Source organism: Coregonus lavaretus (genome assembly GCF_964263955.1).
Source record: "Coregonus lavaretus genome assembly, chromosome: 32".
Taxonomy (NCBI): Eukaryota; Metazoa; Chordata; class Actinopteri; order Salmoniformes; family Salmonidae; genus Coregonus; species Coregonus lavaretus.
In genome coordinates this window covers 1,934,574-1,945,628 of record NC_140019.1, presented here as the reverse complement: position 1 = coordinate 1,945,628, position 11,055 = coordinate 1,934,574, and the positions used below count along the sequence as shown (strand labels likewise).

At 45.7% G+C, this 11,055-nt stretch overlaps 1 pseudogene across 1 annotated transcript in view; it reads right to left on the bottom strand.

Moving 5' to 3' along the window:
• Positions 1-4,064: 4,064 nt before the first annotated feature.
• LOC311107605 (motile sperm domain-containing protein 1-like) overlaps positions 4,065-11,055 on the bottom strand; it is a 30,862-nt pseudogene continuing 23,871 nt past the window's right edge. Inside the window, exons 3-7 of the transcript XR_014615872.1 lie at positions 8,189-8,500; positions 7,966-8,041; positions 7,296-7,507; positions 6,875-7,060; positions 4,065-4,315 (exon numbers count right to left, since the gene is read on the bottom strand). The product of XR_014615872.1 is annotated as a motile sperm domain-containing protein 1-like (transcript). The remainder of the gene's footprint in view (positions 4,316-6,874; positions 7,061-7,295; positions 7,508-7,965; positions 8,042-8,188; positions 8,501-11,055) is intronic.

The following is an 11,055-nucleotide window of genomic DNA, read 5'->3' as shown; positions in this document are numbered from 1 at the left end:
GACTGAAGCCACTCCTCAGTAAAAGGCACATGACAGCCCGTTTGGAGTTTACCAAAAGGCACCTAAATGACTCTCAGACCATGAGAAACAAGATTCTCTGGTCTGATGAAACCAAGATTGAACTCTTTGGCCTGAATGCCAAGTGTCACGTCTGGAGGAAACCTGGCACCATCCCTACGGTGAAGCATGGTGGTGGCAACATCATGCTGTGGAGATGTTTTTCAGCGGCAGGGACTGGGAGACTAGGCAGGATCGAGGGAAAGATTAACAGAGTAAAGTACAGAGCGATCCTTGATGAAAACCTGCTCCAGAACGCTCAGGACCTCAGACTGGTGCGAAGGTTCACCTTCCAACAGGACAATGACCTTAAGCACACAGCCAAGACAACGCAAGAGTGGCTTCGGGACAAGTCTCTGAATGTCCTTGAGTGGCCCAGCCAGAGCCTGGACTTGAACCCGATCTAACATCTCTGGAGAGACCTGAAAATAGCTGTGCAGCGACGCTCCCCACCCAACCTGACAGAGCTTGAGAAGATCTGCAGAGAAGAATGAGAGAAACTCCCCAAATACAGGTGTGCCAAGTTTGTAGCGTCATACCCAGGAAGACAAGGCTGTAATCGCTGCCAAAGGTACTTCAACAAAGTACTGAGTAAAGTGTCTGAATACTTATGTAAATTTGATATTTTAGTTCTTTAGTTTTAATACATTTGCAAAAGTTTCTAAAAACCTGTTTTTGCTTTGTCTTTATGGGGTATTGTGTGTAGATTTAGGAAAATAAACAATTTAATCAATTTTAGAATAAGGCTGTAATGTGGAAAAAGTGAAGGGGTCTGAATACTTGCACTGTATATAGTCTTGGGCTAGAGGAAAGTGCTGAGTAGGTGAACTGATCACCATTTAGAATAGTATAAAGGAGATGGCCTTACTACTGATATTGTGCTGACAAGTGTCAAGACTTTATTAGGCATTTGATGGAACAACATTGACATTGTACAGCAAGTAAACCCTTGTCTTTCACAGGAAGAGGACATTTTCTTTTGGTCACATGTCCAACCTTTTTGTATTATTGTATATTGCGGCTGGAAATGAAACACTCCCATTCAGATAAGTATCCCACATGCATCCGAAAGTATTCACACCCCTTGACTTTCCACATTTTGTGTTAGCCTGAATTTAAAATGGATTAAATTGGGAGATTTGTCACTGGTATACACACAATAACTCATAATGTCAACGTGGAATTATGTTTTTGTATATTTTTACAAATTAATTAAAAATGAAAAGCTGAAATGTCTTGAGTCAACAACCCATTTGTTACGGCAAGCCTAAATAAAATCAGGAGTAAAATGTTGCATAACAAGTCACTAAGTTGCATGGACTCCCGTTGTGTGCAGTAAATGTTTAACATGATTTTTGAATGACTACCTCCTCTCTGTACCCCACGCATACAATTATCTCTAAGGTCCTTCAGGTCGAGCAGTGAATTTCAAACACAGATTCAAAAGCAAACAGGGAGGTTATCCAATGCCTCGCAAACAAGGGCACCTATTTGTAGATGGGTACAAATATTTTTTTAAACCAGACATTGAATATCCCTTTGAGCATGGTGAAGTTATTACACATTTACATTTTAGTCATTTAGCAGACGCTCTTATCCAGAGCGACTTACAGTTAGTGAATACATATATTTTTATACTGGCCCCCCGTGGGAATCGAACCCACAACCCTGGCGTTGCAAACGCCATGCTCTATCAACTGAGCTACATCCCTGCCGGCCATTCCCTCCCCTACCCTGGACAAATTGTGCGCCGCCCATGAGTCTCCCGGTCGCGGCCGGCTGCGACAGAGCCTGGATTCGAACCAGGATCTCTAGTGGCACAGTTAGCACTGCGATGCAGTGCCTTAGACCACTGCGCCACTCAGGAGCTCACTTTAGATGGTGTGTCACTACAGGCCTCCTTGCTAACTCAGTTGCCTGAGAGGAAGGAAAACGCTCAGCGATTTCACCATGAGGCCAATGGTGACTTTAAAACAGAGTTCAATGGCTGTGATAGGAGAAAACTGAGGATGGATCAACATCATTGTAGTTACTCCACATTAATTGACAGACTGAATATCGCCTGTACATCATTTAAAAAAATCCAAAACATGCATCCTGTTTGGAACAAGGCACTAAAGTAATACTGCAAAAAAATGTGGCAAAGCAATTCACTTTTTGTCCTGAATATAAAGTGTTATGTTTGGGGAAAATCCAATACAACACATTACCAAGTACCACTCTCCATATTTTCAAGCATACTGGTGGCTGCATCATGTTATGGGTATGCTTGTAATCGTTAAGGTGTGGGGAGTTATTCAGGATAAAAAAATAAATGGAATGGAGCTAAGCACAGGCAAAATCCTGGAGGAAAACCTGCTTTATTCTGCTTTTCACCAGACACTGGGAGATTAATTCACCTTTCAGCAGGACAATAACCTAAAAGAAGGCCAAATCTACACTGGAGTTGCTTACCAAGAAGACAGTGAATGGTCCTGAATGGCTGAGTTACAGTTTTGACTTAAATCTACTTGAAAATCTATGGCAAGACCTGAAAATGGTTGTCTAGCAATGATCAACAACCAATTTCGCAGAGCTTGAAGATTTTTTAAAAGAATAATGGGGAAATATTGCACAATCCAGGTGTGGAAAGCTCTTAGAGACCTACCCAAAAAGATTCACAGCTGTTATCACTGCCAAAGACGCTTCTACAAAGTGTGGACTCAGGGGTGTAAATGAGATATTTTATTTTCAATCACTTTGTCATTATGGCGTATTGTGTGTAGATGGTGAGAAGGGCCTATTTAATCAATTTTCAGGCTGCAACACTACAAAATGTGGAATAAATCCAGGGGTATAAATACTTTCTGAAGGCACTGTAACTGAATCTCTTCTGACTAAATGCAGTCTATGCTAGATTTTTAAAAAAGAAAAAAAAAAGTACATTGTTTCATTCTAAGTGGAAATATTAAGGAGAAGAAGTGGTTACTGGTGAAGACCATAACATATTTGTAATGGCTAAATATGGATATGAAATCACTTAACTTCAGTTGCCCTTATGTGTAACAGCAAATCACCAACTTTTAACTCAACTTTACAATTTTCTGTTACATAATGACCATGGAACTCCACACAGACTGGGGATATGAAGTCAAACAACACTTAATTTAAAGGCCTGATTTGACCTTGTTTTGAACATTGCTCTTTAAGAAATGCTAGTGGCCATGACTGAAGCCAAACGATAGTTGTCTTAGGGGTTATGTGTTATGTTCACATATCGTACCCTGGCAGGTGCTGTTGTTTGTACCTCCTGAGTCACCATAGCAACAACATATCCACTTCCTCAAAATAGTCACTTCCTTAAAATAATCAGAATTAAGATAAATCAAGAAATCTGTAATTAATTTGGACGTTTTTGCCGAGGACGTCGCGCAATTTTACATCTTTCTCACTATCTGCTACCAGTGTGCAAGTGCGCTCTGATCGTCTCAATTCTCATTTTGCCCCAAAAAGTGGCAGAGTCAAGTGATTGACACTATCAAACACATCAGCAAGTGGCCACTCCATAAAGGGCTTAGGGCCAAGGGTTATTTCAACATAACTTTGAGGCGCTGTGTAATGGGCAGGTCTGTCTCATTGACTGGAGGTTCTGGCTGCTATGACTGGATAGAGCGCACACAGCTGATAGAGCACAATCAGCACAGCACAGCTGTTAGTGGGCACTGGACATGATAATAATCCATACCCAACCCTCCAGTAAGTCGTCAAAAACTCACTTACAAAACTCTGTTTTGGACGAGACTAACTTTATGACCAAAATTATCCTATTTACACTTTGTAGTCAATTTTGACACTATAATTTATGTTTCTGATACATATTGAAGCCACATAAGGCCATTTAAAACCAGAGAAGTTGGTTCTAAGGTGCAGTTGACCTTTAATGACCCCCAGGTTTCTATACAAATCCTTCCTCCCATGGCTCCAGACCCACACAATGCCTTCCTTCGAGCATGTCATTCTTGTGCCTGCGGTATTGGAGGTCTCTGTTGCTTTGCATCAGTCAATATTACGTTTTTATTTCAATTTCTTGAAATATTTTTGGGGCAGAGGAAGGGGAAATTGACCTGATACCCCCACCATCGACACTACAATTTCAAGCCTTGGATGAGTGAATGTTCTCATCTTCTCTTGTGCATCCTCTTCTCCTTGTTCTCTCGTTCCAGAGAAAAGTCAGCCCCTATACCATTTAATGTATGCAGGATAACCATTGTAAGAAGACCTGTAACACACACAGGCAAACTGAATCAATTTCCTACAAGAGTATGCACATGGAATGGATAGAACAGTTTAGTTTAGAATGCACTACTTTTGATACTAGACCAGTGCCTAGTATCATTTGGGATGCATCCTAACAAGGTGTTTATGAATTCAACAATGTGTGGGCTGAATGACTCCCATTACAGTTTTTCTCGATTGCTAAGACACATTTCTTGAAAGCTGCTCTCCTTTTCTCTTAACTGTGAACACAAAACCCAATTTTCAAGCTACATTCACAAAACCTCAGACTCTTCTTACAAAACCAAACTTTCACCTCAAAACAGTTCAATCTGTGCTCAAAACTGAACTATGTTGTCAAATCGTGCCCCGAGTCAATCAAAATTAAAAACACTACTGAACAGTCACTAAACACTACGTAGAAAAATAGAAAACACAATGCTCAGGAAATGAAGCTGGAGAAATAAATGTTTATTGTTCACTGTAGGCTAAATGCATGTTGCAAAACAAAAAAAACTGTGCATTTAGCACTTGTACAAAAAGACAAAACAGAAATCTTGTGCATTTACATGTAGCACTTGTAAAAACAAACAGAAATCTTATGCGTTTGCCACTTATGTACAGTAAGCCCATGTAAAAATAAAGTACAAAAATATACAAATAAGTGCATTACTCAGCCACAGCATCATGTCTCCGTACTGGGTCAGGCCACAGGACTTCATCCACATCACAGGCCACATTTTGTCTGGCCAGGCAACGGGGGAAAAAACCCCTGGCATGCCGTATCCAGGCTTGGCATGCCTCCACACCTATGTCACCACAGGCAAGTCCCATGGCTTGCAGGAGATTTACCCTGGTGTAAGGTTGGCGTTCATATACCTTCCACCGCCATGAGGAGAATAATTCCTCAATGGGGTTTAGGAAAGGGGAGTACGGTGGAAGGCAAAGATTGATAAAACCTTGGTTCATATTGTACCACTCTCTAACCTGGAGGGCTCTGTGAAAACTCACATTGTCCCAAACAACAACATAGATGGGATGCTCATCCTGCTGCCCTAACAAAGCATCTCGCATGTGATTGAGGAAAATGAGGAGCTGGTGAGTGTTGTAGGGCCCCAGGTTGGCATGATGGTGGACAACCCCATGATTGCTGATGGCAGCACATAATGTGACATTGCCACCACGCTGCCCAGGAACACCAACAATGGCCCGATGGCCAATCACATTACGGCCTCTCCTTCTCCTTTTGGTGAGATTAAACCCAGCTTCATCCATGTAGATGTATTGATGGGGTCTTTCCATTGCATCCAGTTGAAAAACCCTCTGTAGAAATAGATATAGTTTTGTAAGTGATACGGAAAAAGTGATTTAGGCCACTACAGTAAATCACTACTTAGAGTAATCAACATTGAATGTGTCTGGATATATGCCAACCTGTACATACTGGAATCTTTGCTCTTTGACTCTGTCTGAGTTGCGATCAAAGGGCACTCTGTATAGCTGTTTCATGCGCAGTCTGTTGCGCTTGAGGACACGATCAACAGTAGAGAGGCTGACACTGTTGATACCCTCAAAATTTAAATGGTCCTCAATGATCTTCTGCTGAATTTCGCTCAGTTTAATGGCATTGTTCTCACGGACCATATCAACAATTAGGGTCTCTTGGTGTGTGGAGAACATACCTGTCCTCCCACCCCCATGTGGCAGTCTTTCAATTCTACAAAAAGAGAACATGGAGTTACAAAAAATATACATGGAATACTAGGCCTACAAACAGTTAGACCAACCCTCCATTACAATACTACAGTACATTGGTACAGTGATGTACTGAAACATATATTTACTTACAGTATACTGTGGTACAGTATATAGTATGTCATACAGTAATTGCTGTCAACATTTACATACTGTACTATAATGTCAAAAAAAAGGTAATTACCTGTTCTCTTCTCTAAATCTTCGGATTATGGTGGACACAGTGAATCTACTGATGTTTGGTTGTACCCTTTGTCCAGCCTCCCTCATGCTCATACCATGGACAAGAACATGGTCAATCACAGTAGCTCTGATTTCATCAGATATTACTGTTCTTTGTCTTCGCTGACCACCTCGACCTCTCACACGAACTCTTCCTCTCAGATTTCTATCCATTGTAGGGCCTCACAAACCAGTGCTCTCTGAACTGGCTTACTGTATATGTTCCCTCACATCATTAGCCACAAGTGTGATCAATTTTGAGTTGTTGTGTTCAAGTGGTGACACCTGTGCTCTAATTGTGTTTGACTTTTGTCACCTGTGCTCACCATTATGCAGCACGGGTGCATCACAATGAAAATGTGTTGGCAAGTTATGTCTAAACAGGTGAAAAGTGCTTATGGTTTTGCCAAAAGAGTGATTGATTCAATCAGTGGGTTCAGGCAACTGAGCATTTGGTTCAGACAATAGGGTTTAGTGTTTTAGCAATTGAGAAAAACTGTAAGTATTATCAATTAATATCCATTGAAATTGGTGATAGAATGAAAAACAGCGAGCATCAACGGATTGCCCTCTCCCCCTGACTCACCTAGAACATAAGCAGCTACAATTTTATTGTTAACACTTAAGTGGAGGTAGACTGGCACGGTGGATTCATGCTCCCCCAGGGTGGGCAGCATGAGGGCAGCCATACACACCAGCTCCAGTAGCACTGTCAGCAGGCTGGGCCCCTCTCAGTTGATCACTCTCGACTTGTATTGGTATCTGGCACCATCTAGTGTCAGAACAATATAATAGCATGCAGTGCATCCATTTCAGTTAAAGGATAGTCCATCTAAACAACAAATGTAGCCTATAGCTGGCTGCCTTACATAATGTTGGCTAATATATTTTTGGTCTCGAAATCTCAGGGCACATAACGTACTTAATAGGGATCCATAGCTAAGTTTGGGCAAGATATCCCTTTTCAGCAGTCAGTCATACTCCTACCTGTCTGGAAGGTGGTCTACTCAAAGAAGACGCTGTCAGCCAGCTGTTCCTTCATCCGTCGCTCCTCCTCCTGGGGCCGGGACTGGAGGGCTCCTGGACAAGTGAGGGCCTCAGAGTGGCCATCACCTCCTTCCGGCTCAGGGCCTTCATCTGACTCTGCTCTGACACCTGCAGCCGGAACTTATCATACACCCCATTGTGGCAGGCCCGCACATATTTCTGTTGAATTACTCTGAGAACACACACACATACACAGACAGGAAAACTAAATTGAACGATAAGAATATTTGAATGGAATGACTATGCATTTTCTAAGCAGACGATTGCTTCCGATGAAATCTTTCTCTTAATATTGCTTGATATTTCATAATTTGCACTCAGGCTTGCAGTGGCACATCATGAACATCATGTCCTTCATGAATATGCCTAAAAGGAGGGTAACGGAACCTGTCATCAAGGCAAAGGGAGGCTATTTGTAGAATCTCAAATATAAATGTTTTGTTTAATTTGTTTAATACTTTTTTGGTTACTACATGATTCCATATGTGTTATTTCATAGTTTTGATGTATTCAATATTATTCTACAATGTAAAAAATTAAAAATTATAATAAAAACCCTTGAATGAGTAGGTGTGTCCAAACTTTTGACTAGTAGTGTACATAATAAGCTTATTCTGTCATATTACTCACATGTCAACACAGCACTGTGGTTTCACGTCTCCGGTGGAGTCCACCACAGTATACTTGTTTGGCGCTGTGCATAGCACTGACAGAGAGAAGATACTGTGAATCAGTAGTGTATAAATCAACACTTAACACTACCGTATCAATTTGGTTCTCTTGACTTGATGGCTAAAATGGTTCTTATAAAAATACCTTGTCTTGAAACTCAAAAAATGTCTTTTTTATTTACCTTTGAACTTGAAGGCGAACTCATAGGGATTGTAGAGGGTGAGCACCTGCTTGTGGGAGGTCTGCTTGTCTGCGTAGAAGACGAGCTCTGTGGGGTACACAAACACGGGAAGGCTTCCTTCCACTAGCTCAGGCTGTCGACTCTGCTGCTGCATTGGCTCCAGCTGAGCTCAATCCCCCGTCCCTTTCTCTCGTCCTCTGTGTATGGCAGGGCCCGCCCTCTGGAAGCTCTGCAGGTGTAACCTCCCCTCAGGTGCAGATGGCCCTTCCCACTCACCCTCAGCTCCTTAGCAGCATGATGTAGCAATGCATCCTGGTAAACAACAACAGTCTCAGTGGTGAGACTTCATTCCAACCAAGTACACCACAGATGAATGACTAATTGTGTATACAGTGAGATGGTAAATATACAGTTGAAGTCGGAAGTTTACATACACCTAAGCCAAATACATTTAAACTCAGTTTTTCACAATTCCTGACATTTAATCTGTCACGCCCTGATTTATGGGACTCTTGTATGTTGAGTCAGGGTGTGGAGATCTATGTTATTATTTCTATGTTCACATTCTAGTTAATGTGTTTCTATGTTTGGACGGGTGTGATTCCCAATCAGAGGCAGCTGTCGCTCATTGTCTCTGATTGGGGATCATACTTAAGTAGCCTGTTTGCAATCTTTAGTTGTGGGATCTTGTTCCGTGTATAGGCTTGTATTGTGTTTAGCCTGAGGACTTCACGTTACATTGTTTTGTTCGTGTGTTTATTTTGTTAAATAAACATGTATGCATTTCACGCTGCGCCTTGGTCTGACCCGTCCTTCAACGACCGTGACAGAAGATCCCACCAAACACGGACCAAGCAGCGTGCCCAGGAGCAAACACCCTGGACACAGGTGGGGAAGATGTGGTCTTGGGAGGAGATATTTGCGGGGGAATGGACCATGGGCGAAGGTAGATGCCCAGGCAGGAGAGGAGCAACGGCAACACAGAGGGCGCCGGCCGAGGAGGAAGCCCGAGAGGCAGCCCCAATAAAAAAAAATTGGGGGGCTAAAGGGGTGGTCGGGGAGCGAGAGAGAAGAGCCCCGACCACTGCACCCGGTGGGTTTCCAGGGTTGAGTCCCTACGACCATGGGAACAAGAGTGGGAACAGTTTTATACTGAGGAGTCGGAGGATGACAACGACGATGAGTTTCTGTTCCCTAACTCGTGGGAGTCCTCACTGGAGGAGGATTGCCGAGAGAGAGAGAAGGATCAGATCTGCAGGGTAAGAGAGGAGGCCACCACATTACGGGGGCTGATAGCGAGAATAGAGTGGGAGAGCTCCATTCAAGAGGAGGCACTGCAGGAGGCTCGTAGGTAGAAGGAGGAAGTAGATGCACGGATAGAGGAGCTGGTTAGGCAACATAAGGAGCGTGGGTTAATTGAGGAACCCATGTATGCGGAGATACGCACTGTATCGCCAGTGCGCATGCACCACCCAGTGCGTTCTGTGCCAGCGCCCCGCATGTGTCGTGCGAAAGTGGGCAGCCAGCCAGGACGGGTTGTGCCGGCTCAACGCTCCTGGTCTCCAGTGCGCCTCCAAGGTCCAGTATATCCTGCTCCGGTTCTACGCACTGTGTCACCAGTGCACCTCACCAGTCCTGTACGGCCCGTACCTGCTCCTCGCACCAAGGCAGTGGTGTGTGTCCTCAGTCCGGCCCGTTCCTGCTCCTCGCACCAAGCCAGTGGTGCGTGTCGCCAGCCCGGTACGACCCGTACCTGCTCCCCGCACCAGGCCAGTGGTGTGTGTCCCCAGTCCGGCCCGGCCCGTTCCTGTTCCTCGCACCAGACCAGTGGTGCGTGTTCCCAGTCCGGCCCGGCCCGTTCCTGTTCCTCGCACCAGACCAGTGGTGCGTGTTCCCAGTCCGGCCCGTTCCTGTTCCTCGCACCAGGCCAGTGGTGCATATTCCCAGTCCGGTACGGCCCGTGCCTGCTCCCCGCACCAAGCCAGTGGTGCGTGTTGCCAGTCCGGCCCGGCCCGTTCCTGCTCCTCGTACCTGACCAGTGGTACGTGTTCCTAGTCCGGTCCGGCCCGTGCCTGCTCCTCGCACCAGACCAGTGGTGCGTGTGTCCAGTCCGGCACGGCCCGTGCCCGTTCCACCGGTGTCAGCTGCTCCACTCCGGAGCCAGAGCAGTCCGCTCCACCGGTGCCTGATCCAGCTCCGGTCGGTTGCTCCACTCCGGAGCCAGAGCAGTCCGCTCCACCGGTGCCCAGTCCAGCTCTGGTCAGCAGTTCCACTCCAGAGCTAGAGCAGTCCGCTCCACTGGTGCCTAGTCCAGCTCCGGTCAGCGGCTCCATTCCAGAGCCAGAGCAGTCCGTTCCACCGGGGTCCAGTCCAGCTCCAGTCAGCAGCTCCACTCCGGAGCCAGAGCAGTCCGCTCCACCGGTGCCCAGTCCAGCTCTGGTCAGCAGTTCCACTCCAGAGCTAGAGCAGTCCGCTCCACTGGTGCCTAGTCCAGCTCCGGTCAGCGGCTCCATTCCAGAGCCAGAGCAGTCCGTTCCACCGGGGTCCAGTCCAGCTCCAGTCAGCAGCTCCACTCCGGAGCCAGAGCAGTCCGCTCCACCGGTGCCTAGTCCAGCTCCGGTCAGCGGCTCCAGTCCAGACCCAGACGTCAGCCCCTCTCCAGGTTCGGGGTCTCCCACACCAGGGCCCAGACAGGGCTTGGTGCATCGTGGGAGGAAGGAGAGGGGAAGCAGCGCGCCGAGGTCCAGACCAGACCAGGGGCGCAACGGGGAGGCTGAGAGAATGTGGTCGTCACGCCCGGAGCCGGACCCTACCCTGTTATGTCAGGTTTGTGCGGTCGGAGTCCGAACCTTTGGTGGGGTTACTGT